This window comes from Rattus rattus, chromosome 16 (assembly GCF_011064425.1).
Source record: "Rattus rattus isolate New Zealand chromosome 16, Rrattus_CSIRO_v1, whole genome shotgun sequence".
In the NCBI taxonomy this organism is placed as follows: Eukaryota; Metazoa; Chordata; class Mammalia; order Rodentia; family Muridae; genus Rattus; species Rattus rattus.
The window spans coordinates 41,671,230-41,689,669 of NC_046169.1; the positions used below are offsets into that span (position 1 = coordinate 41,671,230).

Genomic DNA, 18,440 nt, shown 5'->3' on the forward strand with positions numbered 1-18,440 from the left:
CAGCCAAGAGGGCACTCGCAGCCTGGGAGGAGCATGGGGAAGGCAGGCTTCACAGACACACATGCATCATCTGACATTCTACAACCCTCCTTGGTCCTGTCTCAGAGATTGGGGTACGGATGCTACAGAACATGGCTCTAGAGATGGAAGAGTCCCTGACCTCTGAGACCAGAGTCTCAGTTGCCCTGTCTGTACACAGGGGCTGTGAGGAGGCTTTGGCCATACAGGAGGACCCGGAACACCAGCAGGGACCGCCATTTGTGTCACAGCAGGAAGGAGCAAGGAGTGGCTGCCTGTATCTCAGTTCTCCCTCTCCTGAGAATTCACTTACTCCTCCCCTTCATCATTTAGTTTGTCTGTTGCAGCCTTTTCTGGAAATCCAGCTGGAGAAGGGTCTCACCTACCCCACAAGACACTCAGGCTCAGGATTCCTGGGCCTGGTTACTGACTTCCCGTGGGAAGAAACTAAGCAATCCAGGGAGGCACTGGAAGCTTCCAGAGAAGATGGAGGCAACCTGGCTGCCCCCAGGAGGCTCTTGAAGAGCTAGGTGTTCCTAGGTCTGCCAACCCCACATCTGGCACCAATCACCCTCCAAAGAACACAGGCTCACTTGTTCTCGTGAACCAACTGATGGGCCTTCCACTTTAGAGCAGGCACTGATGCACTGCCACAGGGGTTGAGAAGAGGTATAAATTCAGCCAAACTGAATAAAGTGAAAGAGTCACTTTGCTTTGCCTTGCCTCATATGCCAAAGACTCAGAAACCACTAGAATCAATGGGGACTACCATACTGGAGAGCGCTGACCTAGACCGTACTCTGTGGCCCCTGGAGTGTGGGGTGCTGTGTGCACTCAGCTCCTGCAGGTTCTATGTGCACCGTCTCACCCGAGGTTGGAGGGAAAACTGCCTGTGTTGATGTGTGTGAACTGTGGGCTTCATGTTTGTTTTACCTGGACAGTAGCATGGAACAACTAACTATTCCCACTGCATTTATACTGCACTGGGATGCAAACCAATTCGAGGTGATCTGCAGACCACAGAGGTGGGCCAGCAAGAAGGCTCAGCAGGTAAAGAAAGGTTCTTGCTGCATAAGCCCAGCTTGAGTTCAGTTCCCTGGGCCCACAGAGAACTGACCCCACAGAGTGCTTCTCTGACCTCCACACTCACACCATGGCCCCGTTTGCCTCATCACACATGCAATGATAAAACAACAGAGTGTGGAGGGTGTGCATAGGTACCAAGGCCTCTCATGTCAGTGGAGGAGGAGCGTGTTGTGAGCTTTGTGCTGCCCTCCAAAGCAGGGAGAGAAGTCTGCAGGAGTAGCAGTCTCAGAAACTGTCAGTACACCACAAACCCCAAAGCAGCAGTCACAAGAGCTGTCACAGACTGTCAGCCTCTGTTCTGGAGCCTTCTACTCAGAGCTCGAGTGCACAGGACAGTGAGAGGCAGGGGTGGGGTCCACCTTTCTTACAGGAGGATCACAAGTCAGCACTAAGCCAGGGGCTAGCCACATCCCTCTTCACCCATCCTCCCAGCAGCCCTGTGTTTGCACAGCATGCTCCGCCTTCTATGGGCCAGCTAGGTCTGTGAGGATGCAGGGCAAGTAGAACCATGCCCAAGGGCAGAATCACTAATCTGGCAAACCAACTGGCATTCGCATGCTCCACAGAGTGCTGGCGGTCTGGGACATTTTCTCCTAAAACAGCTTCTGACCCCGTAGCTCGCACTATTTGCCTGTGATGAGGCATGGAGTGATTACCAGGTTTTCCACCTGTGCCAGGCACAGAAATGGTGCAGACACCTGCATCCAGACTCAGCTGTGTGACTCTGGCCTACCATCGCCTAACTCCCTGAGCTCCTCTGAGAAACGGGGCTGCCGACACCTCTGGGCATCATCACACTCAACTTAAAAGGCAGCGGGGACTCCTGGAGCCTGGGAAGGGACTGTGAGTGAATCTGTGCAGGGATATCTGCCCAAAGCAAGTGCTGCCTGCCAGGTGCCATGGGGTGGACTTGTCCCATTTAGTGGATGTGGCTCTGCATGTGACATAATGAGCTGAGACTACACAGCTAAGGAAATGGAAAAGTCAGTTTCCAAACTCAGCTTTGTCCTTCAAATGTTAACCCCGCCCCCCAATGTCATGCAGCTCTCAATGCAATGGGGGCCTCGTGCCAGCTCTCAGCTCATTCCCAAGCTGTCCAAGAGCCGCGGGAAGGGAAGAGGGCAGCAAAGGCAGAGGGATCTGAGGGAGCCGTTTACATCAGAGCACCTGCCCCAGAAAGACATTGTTCCTGGCACCTACTGTGCACCTGTACCGCTCATACTCGTGGGATTCAGTGAGAACAGAAGACAAAGTAGGAGTATCAGGTCATCCTCAGCTACACAGTGAGCTCAAGGCCAGCCTGGGCTACATAAGAGACAGTGTTGGTGCCGAGTACAGAGAGAAACAGCCAGTGTGAGGAACAGACACCTACGGTGGAGAGGAGGAAGTGACATTTTGGCTCAAACCCATCTATCTAAACTGGCCTTTACGCTCAAGAGATCAAGAGGCTCCCAAGAAAAGGGGAGCTGTGGGCGGAGGGAGCTGGCACTACATGGGGCTGCATGTGTAAGGTGGCCCTGGATGGCGTCAGGGCCCCTGTGCACAAACCCAGATCCGCTGTGTGGCCCTGTCCCAAACCAGCTCTCAAACTACCCTCTGCCAGGCAGCAGTGGCATCTCACCCTGCCCCACCCTACTCTCCATGAATGGCTGGGGGAGGCGACCCTAGGTACCAGAAACCACTGACTCACTGCACTGGGGAGCCACCAAGAGGGGATGCAAAATAGTTTAGCTCATGGCTGCTGCTAAACTTGAGGAACATGCAGGGCAGCATGGGGAGGCAGGCAGGGTGACAGGGGGAGGACAGGCAGGGTGACAGAGGGAGAGCAGGCAGGGCAGCATGGGGAGGACAGGCAGAGTGACAGGAGGAGAGCAGGTAGGGCAGCATGGGGAGGGCAGGCAGGGCACATGGGGAGGGCAGGCAGGGTGACAGGGGGAGAGCAGGTAGGGCAGCATGGGGAGGCAGGCAGGGTAACAGGGAGAGGATAGGCAGGGTGGCATGGGAGGGCAGGCAGGGCACATGGGGAGGGCAGGCAGGGTGACAGGGGGCAGAACATTCAGCACTAAGGGCTTCAGATCCATTGTCCCCCTCCAATGTCACTTCTCTCTCTTTCTATGAATGAACTGCCTACAGGGGTGAGGCATACAATGTCACACAATGGAGGCCAGGAGGAAATCCCCTACGCTACCCCTACTCATAGCCCAGAATCTTGTCCTGACTTAATCTGCAATTTTAGAGTGATGGAGGCAGACCCCAATGGCATCCCTTCCTTTCTCCTCTTCAGAGGCCCAGACCCTCTGCAGCATACACGGGGAGTGGGGAGCAGCGAGTCTTATCCTCTCAGGGCTTCCCCACTCCAAGGCTTGGTGTCCTGAGCTAGTCTGGGCCAACCCTGTGATGAACGCTGATGTCTGGAACAAAGCAAGCCACATGGACCACGTGGCTTCTGACAAGGCTGGCACAAAGTTGTTACTCAATACATGCCAGCATGTAAATTAGGACCACTGCCACGGGACCCTGTGTATCAAGACCACAGGGACTTGGGAATCACGGCAGGCATAGTCCTGCTATGTAGGGTCAACAGTGATTTCCTGTCCTGCAAGCTCCGCCCCCAGCTTCTGTGTGTAGCCTTCAGAGTTTACAAACTGCCTCACTAAAGGCCTCTTTAGGTCACATGCGCTCCGAGAACCCAACATCTCTGTCTCAGCACAAAATTTAACATAGGTGCCACATGTGACCATACGTAGCTGTGTTCCCCTTGGATACTTCATAGCGCCATAAATCAAACTGGGCAGGCCTATGGCTCGCTGTGCAGGCACCCAGGACTAAATGCCAGTGGGACAGTGCAATGTGGGGCAAATCCACAGGGCAACATGGGGCAAGACTTCAGGACCCTATGGCAAGCCCAAGGTGTCTGGTTCTCAGAGAGTCCAATGGGAGGGCTCGGGTGGCCAGCTTTGGACAGAAAGAGAAAAATGCAGAATTCCAGGACACGATATTAGATCTTTCATAAAACTCAGACACACATGGAGAACTGCCTCCTGTTGATAGCCCAGCAAGAGACTTAGCACTTAGAGGTTAGTTTGCTGGGTTTACTCTGCTGTCTTTGAGATGGGAACTTTGAGATGTGGTGCCCCTGAGCTCCAGATTTCCCCTCACAAGGATCCTAGGTGTGTCCTACTTTGTCCCATGGGCCTATAATTTTTACATATATTTCTATCTAACTTGGGCCTCACAGACAGAACTATCACCACTTTTTACTGAGGCACCAGCAGGTCTCAGGTGTGTCTGAAGCTGGAAACTCTTAAACCCCTTTGTACTGCAGACCGCGAGGGACTCTGCCCCGTGCCTAGATCAGCTCCTATCAGCTCAGCCTCGGCCTGTGGCAAGCCTCACTCTTGGCCTCTGTGCTGAGAAGCCCCAAGGCCTCTGTCCAGGGCAGCACAAACAGGAAAGGGTCAGGAAGACCTTGCAGGAGCCCAGCTTCCTGCAACGACATGGCCTCCTACACAGGATCCTGTCTCCACTGAGCAAGAAGCTGGGGGTGGAGGCTGGGCATTGGTGTGGAGTCCTGTGCACATGACCATGACCCATCTCTCTGCTGGCTGCAAGCAATGTGGGACACAGGCACACACATGCGCATGTACACACACACACACACACACACACACACACACACACACACATACACACTCACACACACACACTTCCTCTCTGGAACACACTGCTCAGAACAGCTTCCTTGAACTAACCTCAAGTTTTAGAATGTGCTGACAGAGCAAGCACTCACAAGGTTTCTTTCTACAACCCAGTCCAGCCTCTAATTACAGCAATCCTCCTGCCTCGGCTTCTCAAGTACTGACATTACAACATGTGATTATGTGTGAGTCCTTACATATCCTACTTCTTCTCTGGAAAGTGAACTCAAACACCAATGTGCATTCCCAAGGGCCTGCCCTCAAACAGCAGCACAAATGCGGTGGTGGCCTGCCTGCCAGTAGCCATGGTGACGGCTCCTCACATCCCTCCTGTGCCTGTGGTAAGGCCGCTGTGTACAAGCTGATAGTGACCATGTATACAAACATGTATGCACACACACACAGTGCAGGGCACTGCACTAAAACCACTGTCACCATCACCACAACACATTTTACTGTCTTCAGGTAGGAGAGTTGAGATGGGGTCTTACTCTAACCCAGGCTAGCCTAGAACGCGTGACGATTCCCCCTGTCTTAGTTTCCCAGTATGGGATGACTGGTATGCACCACAGTACCTGGGTCATTTAGCCGGGACTCACTGAAGTCAACAGTAAAGTGTGCAGAATCATGATGAGCAGCCTCTAGCTGAGCCCATCAAGAGGTGTCAAGAATGAAGCACGGTGGCACAAACCTGTGATCCCAGCACTCCCAGGGCTGAGGCAGGAGGATCAAAATGGAGGTCAGTCTGTGTTGTCCAGCCTGGACGACATAGAACCCTGACTAAAAAATGAAAGGAAAAAATTACATTGCTGCCTTAGATACCATGGGGTCAGCGTGAGGCTCTTCTGTACTTGTCACAACACATCCTGTGTGAAGCCATGCGTGTATGACTGACTCAGAAGACACAGTGTGACCCAGGGTTTGCCTTTTAGCAAGCGCTGCCTCCCAGCCCACTCTCTCTGAAATGCCACTTAGGTCACACACCCAGCATTCAGCGTGTGCTTCCTGTGGGCTGGCCATGGGGAATATGACATCATGTCTTACAATGGTGGCAGTCTGTGCCCCAAGTTAGGTAGACAGTTTTCGGTGACTGGCTCGTACTAGTGGAGGGACTCTGAGCCAGCTGCCACATTTGGGGAGTGCATCTGAAGATAGCAGCTGCTTTGAGGGTGGTGCAGAGTGCAGGCTGTGGCAGTGACAGCCACTGTGAGCATTATACTGGAGCACAGACAGGAGCCTGCCCACAGGTGGTGTCCAGACAGCAGAGCACAGTCCAAGCAGGCAGCGGGCAAGATGGGTATATGTGTCAGCCAGAAGACACCACGCACAGGGAAGCCTAGAAGCAACACCTGATAAAAGGATAGACGCACCCCACAGCAAAGAGGTAGCTAGCAGCACACGGCCTCCTGAATGGCCCTATACACAGGCAGCCTCTGTGAGAGGATCAAGAGATCAGAGATCAGAAATCAGAGGCTGGGCTCCAGGCAGAGGTGGAGCACCTGACACTAAGACTGTACAATCCACAGGACCCCCACCCCCACCTAGGCAATCTGTTGATGCCTGTCACAGACTGGTATAAATGTAACAGAAATGTAACAGAAGCTTTAAGAGAGCAACAAAGTATCCAACTGATAAGGACCAAGTAGGACCAGGATGGACCAGCCAGGTGACAGGTCTAGGGTCATGGGAATGTGGTAGGAAGACACAAGGAACTGTTAGAAAAGATGGAGTTCTTTTCTAACTGAATGCACTTGGGGCTCCTGACTGAGAAGCCCTTGCTGGAGCTGGGTATGTGTATGTACCCTTGATCCCAGCATGCTGGAGGCTGACACAGGAGGATCCAGCATTGGAAGCCAGCCCTTTGCATCTCCTCTACTCACTGGCACCCTGGGCCAGCTGGCCACTTTCAAGATGAAATGACCTCAGGGTTGAATCTGACCACAGACTGCACGAGTAGCCGGGGGAAGGTGCAGAGAGCAACATGTTAGCCCACCATCAACCCATAAAGGAAATAGAGGCAGAGGATAGAACAACAGTCCCAGGCAGGGATTGGGAGGGGTCACAATGGGAGGGCTGTTCTGTTACAGACCTCAGAGGCATCACTTGGCCTCTCTGGACCTCAGTTTCTACCCCATGTGAAATGGGTGCAGCAGCTCTTACCCTTAGGGCTCAGTAGAGAATACTGGAGCAAGGTATCTGAGTCACCACCACCGGCTACTGCCACACACAGGGCACTTGGCTCATCGTGATGTTTGTGGGACTCACATGCAATACAGTTTCAAGGGCACAGCATCGTGGTTTTAGTACAACCCAGTTTAAGATACTCATGGGCTGCGACTGAAGGTTCAAGTAACTACAGCTTTAACTCCAGCCTTCGGGGGACAGAGACAGGCAGGTCTGAGCTCCAGACAGCCTGGTTCACACGGTGAGTTCCCTCAAGCTCTGTGAGGATGGCATTTGATACCCAATCGCAGATGAGGGCCAGGAGGCTCAGAGAGGCTGAATACCTCCGCCAGAGTCAGGACTAAAGCAAGGCCCAACCTGGGCCAGGCTCAGAGACTGCTGCCTCCAACCTCACTCCAGGGGATCTGAGGGCACAGGGGAGAACAGTACCCTCGGGAACACACAGGCTTGCCCTGAGGTATCCTAAGGACAGTGGCCTCAGATCAGCCACCGGTGAAAGTTCTGAATCTGTGACCTTTAGTCTAGGAATGGGCACAGTCGTCCACAGTGAGGAAGAGTGGGCACAAACCCCAGTGTGTGGCTCACACACCAGGCCACTCTCTGCTCTGGAACCCCAGTGTGCTACTCACACAAACCCCAGAGTACTGCTCACACAAACCCCAGTGTGCTACTCACACAAACCCCAGTGTGCTACTCACACAAACCCCAGAGTACTGCTCACACAATCCCCAGAGTACTGCTCACACAAATCCCAGAGTCCTGCTCACACAAACCCCAGAGTACTGCTCACACAAACCCCAGAGTACTGCTCACACAAACCCCAGAGTACTGCTCACACAAACCCCAGAGTACTGCTCACACAAACCCCAGAGTACTGCTCACACAATCCCCAGAGTACTGCTCACACAAACCCCCCAGAGTACTGCTCACACAAACCCCAGAGTACTGCTCACACAAACCCCAGAGTACTGCTCACACAAACCCCAGAGTACTGCTCACACAAACCCCAGAGTACTGCTCACACACCAGGCCACTCTCTGCTCTGGAACTCACTTTACCCATGAGACTTCCAAAGGGAGGCTGGATTCCACACCAAGTTCCACAGCCAGCACCTATTGTGACCTGGCGCCTGAACTGGTACCTCATCTGGCATCTAGCATTTGCCTATTTCTGCAGAGGTGGGGCTGAACCAGCCCATGCCTGCTGAGAAAATGTTTATCACTGACTCGCCCCAGTCTATGATCCACATCTGAAAAGCACAGAGGGGCTGGCCCCATGTCTATAGAGTTGAGCCCTCAGACCAGAGGCTAGGAAGTGAAGGAAGATAGCACACTTCTCACATGCTGGAGCCTGAGTACCCCAGAGAGGGTTAGGTAGGTCCCTGTCTCCTTCCTCTCTGTGACTCAGAGCTGAGTGGGTGGAATTGCATGAGACTTATTGTCCCCTCCAGATAACAGAACCACTTCATTGGGGGGTGCAGTGGCTTTAGGCTGCAAGGGACAGTGCTCTTCACCCTATGAGCGTCCCCCAGCATACCAGGAGCAGATTCAGGTCACCCTCTGACTTGGGAGCACTGAGGAAACTGGGCTGGGCTTCTCCTAGAGGTGGCACTCCTCTTGGGAGGGGCTGCTCCCATCAGCATGCCCACCCTTGCTTGCCCATGGGGCTTGTCTCTTCTGGCCACTCTGGCCTTCGTCAGCACTCTCAGCTTGCTCCTTTCCCACAAGGCCACGTGGTAACTACAAGGCTCCGAGGGGCTGTGGTCCATGAGGCCTTGGGGTTCAGGGCACAGGGAAAGCCTCTGGACAGGCTGGGGTCACATGTAGCTCTGCCAAAGTCCAGCAGGGGGAGGGGAGGGCAGTTAGTAGAAGCAGCCTCAGTTTCCCCATCTGTACTCTGAGGCTGTCTGCCTCGGAGGCTTGATCTGATTGACTAACATGTGGCAGGACCTGGTAGCCACCAACCTGTCATCACATTCAACCAGGGATGAGTTAAATATCATACACGGACAGTGCATGGAGGGGGTCCTCATCGCCTGAGACCTCAGGATGTGCTGCTGCTCCTGCTGCTCCTGCTGCAGACCATAACATTCTCCGCAGCAAGACTGCTCTACGCAGGGCTTGTGTCTGCTCTCCTAACCCTCCCACTATCCTAAAGAACAGTGGGGCTGGGGATGTGTTGGGGAGTGTTCACCAAGCAGGCACCAGGACCTGGGTTCGATCCTGCATAAGGCACTTATGAACTGTGGCTTGTCTCAGGAGGAGCTGAAGTTTACCCTCAGCTACACAGTGAGCTGGAGTCTAGGCTGTGTCATCTGAGGTCCTGTATTATTTATATAAACAGATGGATGAGTGGGGAAAGTCAAACCCGTGACTTCTAGATTTGCTTCCTGGGTTTGTGACCTTGGATCCTGAAATACACAGGTGGCTAGAGAGGATGCTCAGGGTATGTTCAGGAGAGCAGCCAACTGCAGTCCCACCATCTGTGCTGGACACAGTAGGTACTCTGGAAGCTACTACCGCCCAACCACCACCCACACTGAGCACACAGTAGGTACTCTGGATGCTATTACTATCCTTCTACCATCCATACTGGGCACACAGTAGGTACTCTGGATGCTATTACTATCCTTCTACCATCCACGCTGGGCACACAGCTGGTAATCTGGATGCTATTATTATCCTTCTACCATCCACACTAAGCACACAGTAGGTACTTTGGATGCTATTACTATCCTACCATCCACACTGAACACACAGTAGGTACTCTGGATACTATTACTATCCTTCTACCATCCACACTAAGCACACAGTAGGTACTCTGGATGCTATCACTGCTCTCCTCACTAATGTAATCCCTACTATTATTCAGGTCAAACATTCCTAATGTTAAAGTCCAAAACTTTGAAACTTTTTGATTGTTTATTTTGATAAGCCACTTAAGCTGGCTTTGTTAGAGACTCACCTCCAGCCTTCTGAGTGAGTGTTAGTGCCTGTTATCATACTAGACAAAAACTAAAAGCTATTGTTACCAACAAAACTCTATAATAAAGTTTCCAATTTTGGAGCAGCCGAAACTTCAGAGTTAAGGTTGTTCGATGGGTGGAATTGAAAATAATTAATGGTTAAAATCTACACCACTTCAGGGTCCAAGCATCTTGGGGTGCTTCTACTCTCTGTGGAAGGCCCTTTTGCAGGACACACAATGCAAACCCAGCCACATAAGAAGGCAAAGTTAGATTTAAGTACTGGGGAGACACGGTAAGAGTCAGGTGGAGTGAAGCAACACGAGGCACCTTCTCAGGCCCTCATCCCTTGGGCCATCTAGGACCTCTGGGTAAAAAGTACAGCACAGCTCCCACAGGCAACACCCCAGCGCTGTAGCCTGCCCATTCCTGGGTGCCAGCTGGGCTGGTGAACACCAAGCAGTGACCGGCCCAGGAGCCTGCGGGAGTGGGCTGGACACCCTCGGGAGAATTACTCTCCCACTCTGAGCTCTGGCCTACACAAAAAGGATCTTCAATGCTTCAAACCATGGAAGCTGGTGGAACGCTTTCAGCACTAAAACAGTGGCTTCCCTGGCCTGCACTCCCACTGTGGATGTAAGCACTGGGTCCAGCAGCACCTTCAAGGTGTGTACCTTCGACAGTGCGATGCTCTGGAGGTCTGTCCTACAGTACTCCTTATTGTAAAGCAAACTCGGCAGCACGGTCACAAGAATGACTGTGTGTGTCGAGAGCGAGACCCAGGTGTGGTAGCACATGCCTGTAATCCCCCGTCTTCTCCAAGACATCAGGGAGCAGTGTGAGGCATCCCCACATTGGCTCTTTCCATCCCAAACTAATGACTGGGCTGCTCTCCAGTCCAGACACCACATTGTGCCTCTGGACACTCACTGTTGTCACACCCTAAGGGGTGATTTTCCCTCTTAAGACAGATGACAGTGTCTGAGGACAGCTCTGGTTGTCACAACCAGGGGTCAGGACGGGGAGGAGGTCATAGAGCTCTTAAACATCCTTCATCAATGAGTCCCAATCCCAAGAAATCACTTGGAGCCAAAAGGTGACAAGAGGTTCAGGCTTCAAGTTGTTTGTAGGCACCACAGAAGCAAGGTCCTCCTACACTGCCTGTCGACCCCACAGCCTGGTACACACCTGCTGCCTGCCAGGCCCTGCTGCAGCCCAGAGCCACCCCAGTGAACTGCCTGTGAGAGGCCATACACTTGGAGGGGACAGGACGTGCAGATCCACAGTGCCTCTCAAGTGTTCCCACACCCTTGCAGGGACACACCATTCTCTTGGCCAAGGCCATCCTGGAGGACATTTAGGCTCCTTCTGTCCTTGATGTACAACCCACCCATTAAAGGGACTTTGTTCTTGTGCTCTGTGTGGCAAGTGCCCCAGGGAGTTGCTGGACAGAGGCAGAGGCAGAGGCTGGGATGCCGGGAGTCTCATGGGATTCCCACTACGAGGACTTGGGTCTATGCCTCACCAGCCCCGCACATCTGCAAGCCAGAAGCCCTGCTGGCTCCACACAGAGGAACCTAGAGGGACCCAGAAGGATACAAGGCAGCAGCTGGCTCGCCTGCTACTGCACAGATGATGAAGGCACCCGGCCGTCCCACCACAGCCAGGCTGTGTCAGCACCAACCTTGGACTGCCTGGCTCTGACATCTTCACCAAGCTGGCAAGTCCCCCCATTTGCCAGGTGTGGCGATTTAGGTTGAAAGAAGTTGTCTGGACAAGCCGCCGGGAGCCAGTTACCTCCAAGTCTCCTGTTACCTATGGCTTCTGAATCTAGCCCCAGAAGGTCCCCTAGGCAGCCTACTGGCCTGCGGTCACTCTGGCTTTTAGTTTCTAAGAACATGAAATCATGGAAACTCAGCAGCTGACAGAGTGTTCCTGAGGGAGGAGACAGCCTTGGGGCTGGGCATCTGGGTGCCAGCATCCAGGCTGCCCTGTGTGTGTTCATGCCCAGCCATGCGGGACTGAGAACCAGCTGGGCACTGAGCAAGTCTGCTCCTGTGCCCCATAACTGACACAGGATGGTGTGTGGGTGACACAGGATGGTGTGTGGGTGACACAGGAGGGGGGGCAGGTGGCACCCCTGGGGCCCCAGATATGCTCTGCAGTATGATACAGCTTCAGTTTTCTCCTGTGGAGGATGAGCACTAAGGGTTAGCCCATAAACATGAGGTCCTTTGGGCCAACATGGTTGTACCCTACTCACTCCGTAAATAGCTGTACAGCCCAAGTGAGCAGTGCCACACCTCAGCTCAACAGATGGGGAAACTGAGGCTCTCAGGGGTACATTACCTGACGAGTACAGAGAAATGTCAGGGATGGGGTGGGGCTGCAACCCATAAAGCCAGCATTCCAGCTCAGAATCCTGCCCATGCAGCTGTGTGACCCTGAGCAAGCTGCTGCACCTCTCTGTGCTGCAGCATCCCTAGAAGTATATGGGATATAACCCAGAGGTCAGGGAGGACAGAGAACACTCTGCACTCTCTCCACAGGGCTCCATAAGGCTGCCCCGGAACACCTTCACCACAGGGGATCTGCATGCTCAAGAGTATTTACTTTGGGGTGAAGTCGTGCTAACCTTTCCACCCAGGGAGGAAAGCCACCCAGGTGAGGTCACTCGACAGGTGAATCCTGGAAAGCACAGCTAGGCTGGGGGAGTGAGTGGGGGTGGGGGGGTGTCAAACCCACCCAGCCATGCTGCCTGCACCTTTCCAGAGCATTCCACTGTTTTTCTGCAATTCCCAGTAGCACTGTGCAGAAACACTCAGCCACACACTAAACTCCCGGTTCTCTGGGACACTAAAGATAAATTTAACCCCCGATGGACAGAACGCCATCGCTAACAACCAACAGTCACTACTGGGCTGGCTCTTACTTCCTTTCATTAGGACGAGGTGACCAACGCTATCCCTGCCGGGTCTTCGACTCAGCCTCCCAAGTGCTGGCGTTCTAGGTGCACAGCACCATGCCTGACTGCAGTCAACTTTTCCAATTCAAGTACAAAAGTCTTTGTGTCTGGGGTCCACCTCATGCCTCCAGCGCACTTCAACAATGAGACTGACTTCAGGCAAAATGCTGTGCTCAGACACTGTAAGACTTACAGTCGAGGAGCGTCTGATGCCTCAAAGGCCCCACATACACTGAGCTCTCCCAGAGTAACTCGGAGTCTGGCCCCGCGCAGGCACAGGTGGCCATGGCTCCTCTGGTGGACTCTCTCATGGCTAAGCACCCCCTCAGTCTCTGGAGCATCCGGAATTACCGCCTTGCACACCCAGGCTTGGCACATCAATGATTCAAAAGCTCGAACCTCCCATTTCCGCCTCTTATGATCAGATGGTGCCTGGTAGGAAAGAGATTCGTGACACATCACACAAGTGATGCGTGTCCAGGATAACAGAGAGCTCAAAGAAATCAGTTAGGCAGAGGTGATGGGTTAAAGAGACAAAGGTTGTCGAAACTGGCAGCTCAGCAGGAGACCCAGGACTCAGTATTTCCTTCAGGGAAATGGGCTAAGGGTACCATGGGATCTCTGTGCCTGAAGACAATGACAACAATGGCAACGGCAAGTGTGGACAAACACAAACAGAGCTCTCTGGCTCCACGGTGTGTGTATGGATGACACCTGGTCATCTAGCCATGTGGCCATGGGCCTGGCACTGACCCCAGATTCACACCCCATAAACCAGCTATAGGCCAATAGCCTGTGGGAAATCTGTGGCATTACAGACCTGTGTACTGATAAGACTCTCCTCTGCCACCCAGAGTTGTCCCCGGTAAAGGATGCATCCATCAGAACTGTAGCAAGCCAGTCCCCCAATGTGCATGTACCTGAGTGCTTGCAGCAGGCTCTGCCAGGGACAACCTGGGTGCCTGTCACCAATGGGAAAACAAACACAGATCAATAAATGCAGCCCAATAGGCCAAGAGGAAGACACCAGACAGTCACATGATAAGACAGGACCATGACAGTGGGCTTTACAGAACAAAGCCAACACAAGAAAGTCAGAAATGCAAGGTACCCTCAGTGCCTGGGGGGTCACAGGGCTGAGGCACGGTACTGCTGGCTTCACCTGACACTTTTCCTGGCCACCACGCAGGGACACACAGGCTCTCAGTTCTCTCTCATCTATACTCTGTGCCAGGAACAGAGGCAACACACGCAGAGGCTCCTGGTCCTGTCACCCAAACCAACGCCTGGCACTGACCCCAGACTGGCACTCAATAAAATAGCTATGGGACAACAGCCCATGGGCAAGCTGCAGAAGAGCTGCCGGCCTATCTCACAGCCACCAAGGACAAAGGGACACTCTCAGAGGTCCTCCCTGGTGACCTCAACTTCCAATGTCTGGGACCCAAGCGTCCTCTGATGGGCGGCCCCCTTCCTGCAGGCTCCGTTAGGGTACAGAACCTGCCCAAACCTAGGGTTCTACCTATGTCTGACAGGGATCACCAAGCCCGCCCACTTTGCCATTATGCAGGCTGGGATCTGCTGCTGTCACCACCCACAATGCACAGTGCTGGCATATCGCCACCCACTTCTTACCACCCACTCACTCTGTCCCAATCCCCTTCAGGACCCCTTGCGGACCTCCGATTCTGCCCTGTCTGCTCAGCTGTCTTCCCAGGAGCAGCCAGGTTACCAGACAGGGAGACAGTGAGAAGGGCAGACACGTGGCGGGACTATTCACTGCCCAAGCATGAGGACCTGAGTTCGGATCCCAGCACCCATGTAAAAAGCTGGCCGGGTGGTTTGTCTCTGTAACCCTGAGACTGAGAGAGAATACAGAAGGATTCCTGGGCTCTCTGGTTGCCACCCCTGGCTCACTGCAGCAAATATGGTAGAGAGAGTGACTCAGGAAGACGCCCAAGGTCAACATTAGGCCTGTGCCCGCCCCCCCTTGACTCCTGTCTCCCAGGTCCCCCACAGGCCTCATAGAGCTCAGTCCCCTCCAGCTGCTTGGCCCCTCACTATTATTTACACACCTAAGCTGGTGTGTGCACACACACAAACATGCTGACCCCCTCAGAGCCTGGGCCTACTGCCTACATGTCTTCAAGCCATCACCTGGTTGATCCAGTGACCTTTTCTGTGCCTTCTCCTCTTGTCTCAGGCTTTACTTAATTTTTATTTTTATTATATTTTTATTTGTGCCGTGGGGCGTGCATGCCACAGGGTGCTTGTAGAGGTTGAAGGACAGCTTGCAAAGGTGGGTTTTTCCTTTTATCAAGTGGGTCCTAGGGATCGTGGGGGTTAGCAGCAAGCTCCTTGACCCATTGAGCCATCTCACTGGCCTCTCTAGGAGTTTCCTGGTCATTCACCTATATCTGCAACCTGTGGGGAACATGGAGTTCCTTAAGCCAGCTCTGTGAGGGGAGGAGCAGTGGGGGTTGGGAGGGAGCTCACCTATCCCCCAACACACCTCCCTACCTCCTCCTCTCACAGAGCTTAAGGAACTCCATGTTCCCTGTCTGGGCCTCTGAGCCTTCGCAGATGGTCTTACCCCACACCCTGTCAGAGCCTCACAATCCTCCAAACCCAGAAAAAACAAAAACAAAAACAAAAATCCAAAGTCCCTCCACTAGGACCAATCCATAGTCCCCTACCCCCTCCAGGGCCTGGGCTGCAAGCTCCTCCATTCCTGACCCAGCTGCCGCGTGGAGCAAACTGGAATCCAGGCAGACCACCGCTCTGTGAGTCCCACCCAGGACCCACTTCCTGTGTTCCCACCCTGTTCCTTAGATCCCACCCACGTCCCTCCACTGTGACCAGGTTGTCTGAGACACAATCCCTACCTACATCTGTATACCATTGACTCTGAAGTCCCCGCCTCAGATCTAATCACTACCAAGGACCAGCCCTCCAGCCCAAGGGTGCCATGCACTCTCTCCTGAGTATGCTTCAGGTGTAGGAAAGAGCTAAGCCCTGTCCAATCACAGTTCTCTACTTCCAGGCCACAGAGGTCCTCAGGCTGAACACTTCCACCGGATCTTCTAGAGGATGAAGCTAAGAGTAAGGGCAGTAGCCACAGAGGCTGGGGGAGGCCAAGCTGGGAGGACAACAAAGTGACAACACGGAGCCTGGAGGTCAGGCTCCTGGATCCAGCAGTGCCTGAAGCCATGCCCTGTGGCACTTCTGTGGCAAGAGCCATAGCCTACTGCTGTTTGCTGGGTTGTGTGGAGCTGATGTTGGCTCTGCTGAGCCCCAGCTGTCTACACGCATCCACTTATCTCCCCTGAAGCTTCACCTTCTTCAAGGAGCCCCGACATAGTGTGGACTGAGCTGATCCCCAACACTTTTATGACCACTGCCATGGCCCTGTCGTTCCTCGTCTCCGGGGCTGAGGGCTGAATAAGGTTTCTGGCCCTTCCTTCTCTCTTTCTGCACTTGACATAGCGAAGCAAACCCTCAGAGGCTCATCCATGTGCTCGAGGCCACTTCACTGACTGGCAGGTCCTTACACACCAGGGAGTTAGGAAAATAAGGAAGAGATTCAAGAGGAAAGAGGCCTCAGTGAACTTTTCCCGTTTGCTTTCATGTCTCTGGGCTCTGTCCTCTCATCTGTGAAAAGATTTTTCACCTTAACACAGAGCAAAGGCCTGGCTCCCAGCAGTTGTCCCAGCGCCTCCTCAGTATGGACACCTGCTGACCCTAAACCCAGAGCGGTAAGGCCTGGCCAGTGGTACAGCCTAGTGATTGCCCTGTGGGTGGACACAATTCCTGGGGGCTTTCAGGAACATCTGGGGACATGGCTGTGTCCTGACTGAGACAGGTAAGCTGGCAGCAGAGCTGCTGAGAGCTGTGACTGGGGAGAGCATGCCCAAGAGAAACTTCGTGAAGATGAGAGAGAGGGAGAGAGGGAGGGAGAGAGGGAGAGAGGGAGGGAGGGAGGGAGGGAGGGAGGGAGGGAGAGAGAGCACCCAGATACAGCCAGCTGTGCCTGAAAGTGGGCTGTATTTTCCTCTTCCCACAGCCAATGCACTGTGCCTTCTCTTACCTCGTTCTGCATCAGATGCCTCTAATCAGCCTGATTCAGGTGGCAGACACATAACAGACCTTCCCCACCTCAGCATCCACGCGGGTACCTACCCGGAGCCCCATGTAATCTTTGGACAAACAGGCTTTCACATGACTAAGCTGACTATTTCCCGTCTCCGGGGAGGCTCCAGGTGAGGGCTGGGGTCAGTTCATCTCTCTCTTACCTTAGGAGGTACACCTGTGCCCCACACAGGACGTGCACCTTGGAGTATTTACAGGAAGCTCTGGGGTTACTTGGCACATTTTACCTAGAATATCTCTAGTTAACTTCCCTTCTTCCTCCCCAGCCGGTGTCACTTCAAGTCCAGCACGTCACTGCTGTTAAGGCTGTGTGGTGACCTGTGGCCAAAAGGTGTACGGGCTGGACGAGAACAAGTGAAGAGCGACACTTCTGCTGGTGTAATGGGCCCATCAGGACTGCTCCATCCCGTCTGTAGTTCGGCCAAGCCGCACTGGACTTTAATCTTGTGGGCACTTGGGGCTTGTTATTGCAGGGTGGGAGTGGGGCTGGTGGGCAGGGGTGTCACAACTATCAGACGGACAGCTGGTTATGGTAACGCATACCTAAAATCCCAGTGTGTGAAGGCTGAGCCAAGAGGTTCAGGAGTTCAAGACCAGCCTGAGCTACACAGCAAATATGAGGCTAACCTGGGCCATGACACACACACACACACACACACACACACACACACTCTCTCTCTCTCTCTCTCTCTCTCTCTCTCTCTCTCTCTCTCTCTCTCTCTCTCACGCCTCAGTTCTGAGACAGCACCTACTGGAGCATTTCCTGCCCTTCTAGCTCCCTCTCAGACATACTATCACCCCTGCCCGTTCCCGTGTTCCTAGACAACAAAACAGAGGTAAGTTAGAGGGCCTCTTACGTTCCCAAACTGTTCAGAATAAGAATGCTTCACTGAATCCTAGGAGGCACAGGGTAGATCTGGAGTGGGTGAGGGGTCTTCTCCCAAGGGCTGGGGCTCTGGGGAGTCTGTGGGAAAGTTCTGGCCAGTTCCACACAGTCAAATGCCACCAGGCAGGGTCCCTTAGCATCAGTAAGCCTCAGTCTCCTGGTCTGTAGAATGGGAGAAGAACTCAATCCTCAGGAACCGTGAGACCACAATCTGTAATCATCACATGAGCTGTCAAGCAGTATTACTCAGGGCCATCCCCACCCCCAGCTGCCTGTGTGTCGAGAGGTTCCAATGTCATTCGACACCCAAAAAAGGCAAGACTACTGCCCAGGATGCCCTCAGTGAGAGCCTGGCAGACCAGAGGACTCGAGAGCTGGCTAGAGACAGACCTAGCAATAGAGTCCTCCATACCCTTTCTCCTGGATTCTCCTTGTCCTCAGAGAGGTGGAGACGGGGATCCAAGAGAAAACAAGACAGTGGACAAGAAT

The 18,440-nt window shown here is 53.5% G+C and overlaps 1 protein-coding gene across 1 annotated transcript in view; it reads right to left on the minus strand.

Annotated features, from left to right (window-relative positions):
• The window catches only part of Tpst2 (tyrosylprotein sulfotransferase 2), a 40,106-nt gene that overhangs the window by 12,165 nt on the left and 9,501 nt on the right, over positions 1–18,440 (minus strand). The gene's annotated exons all lie outside the window — the stretch shown is intronic.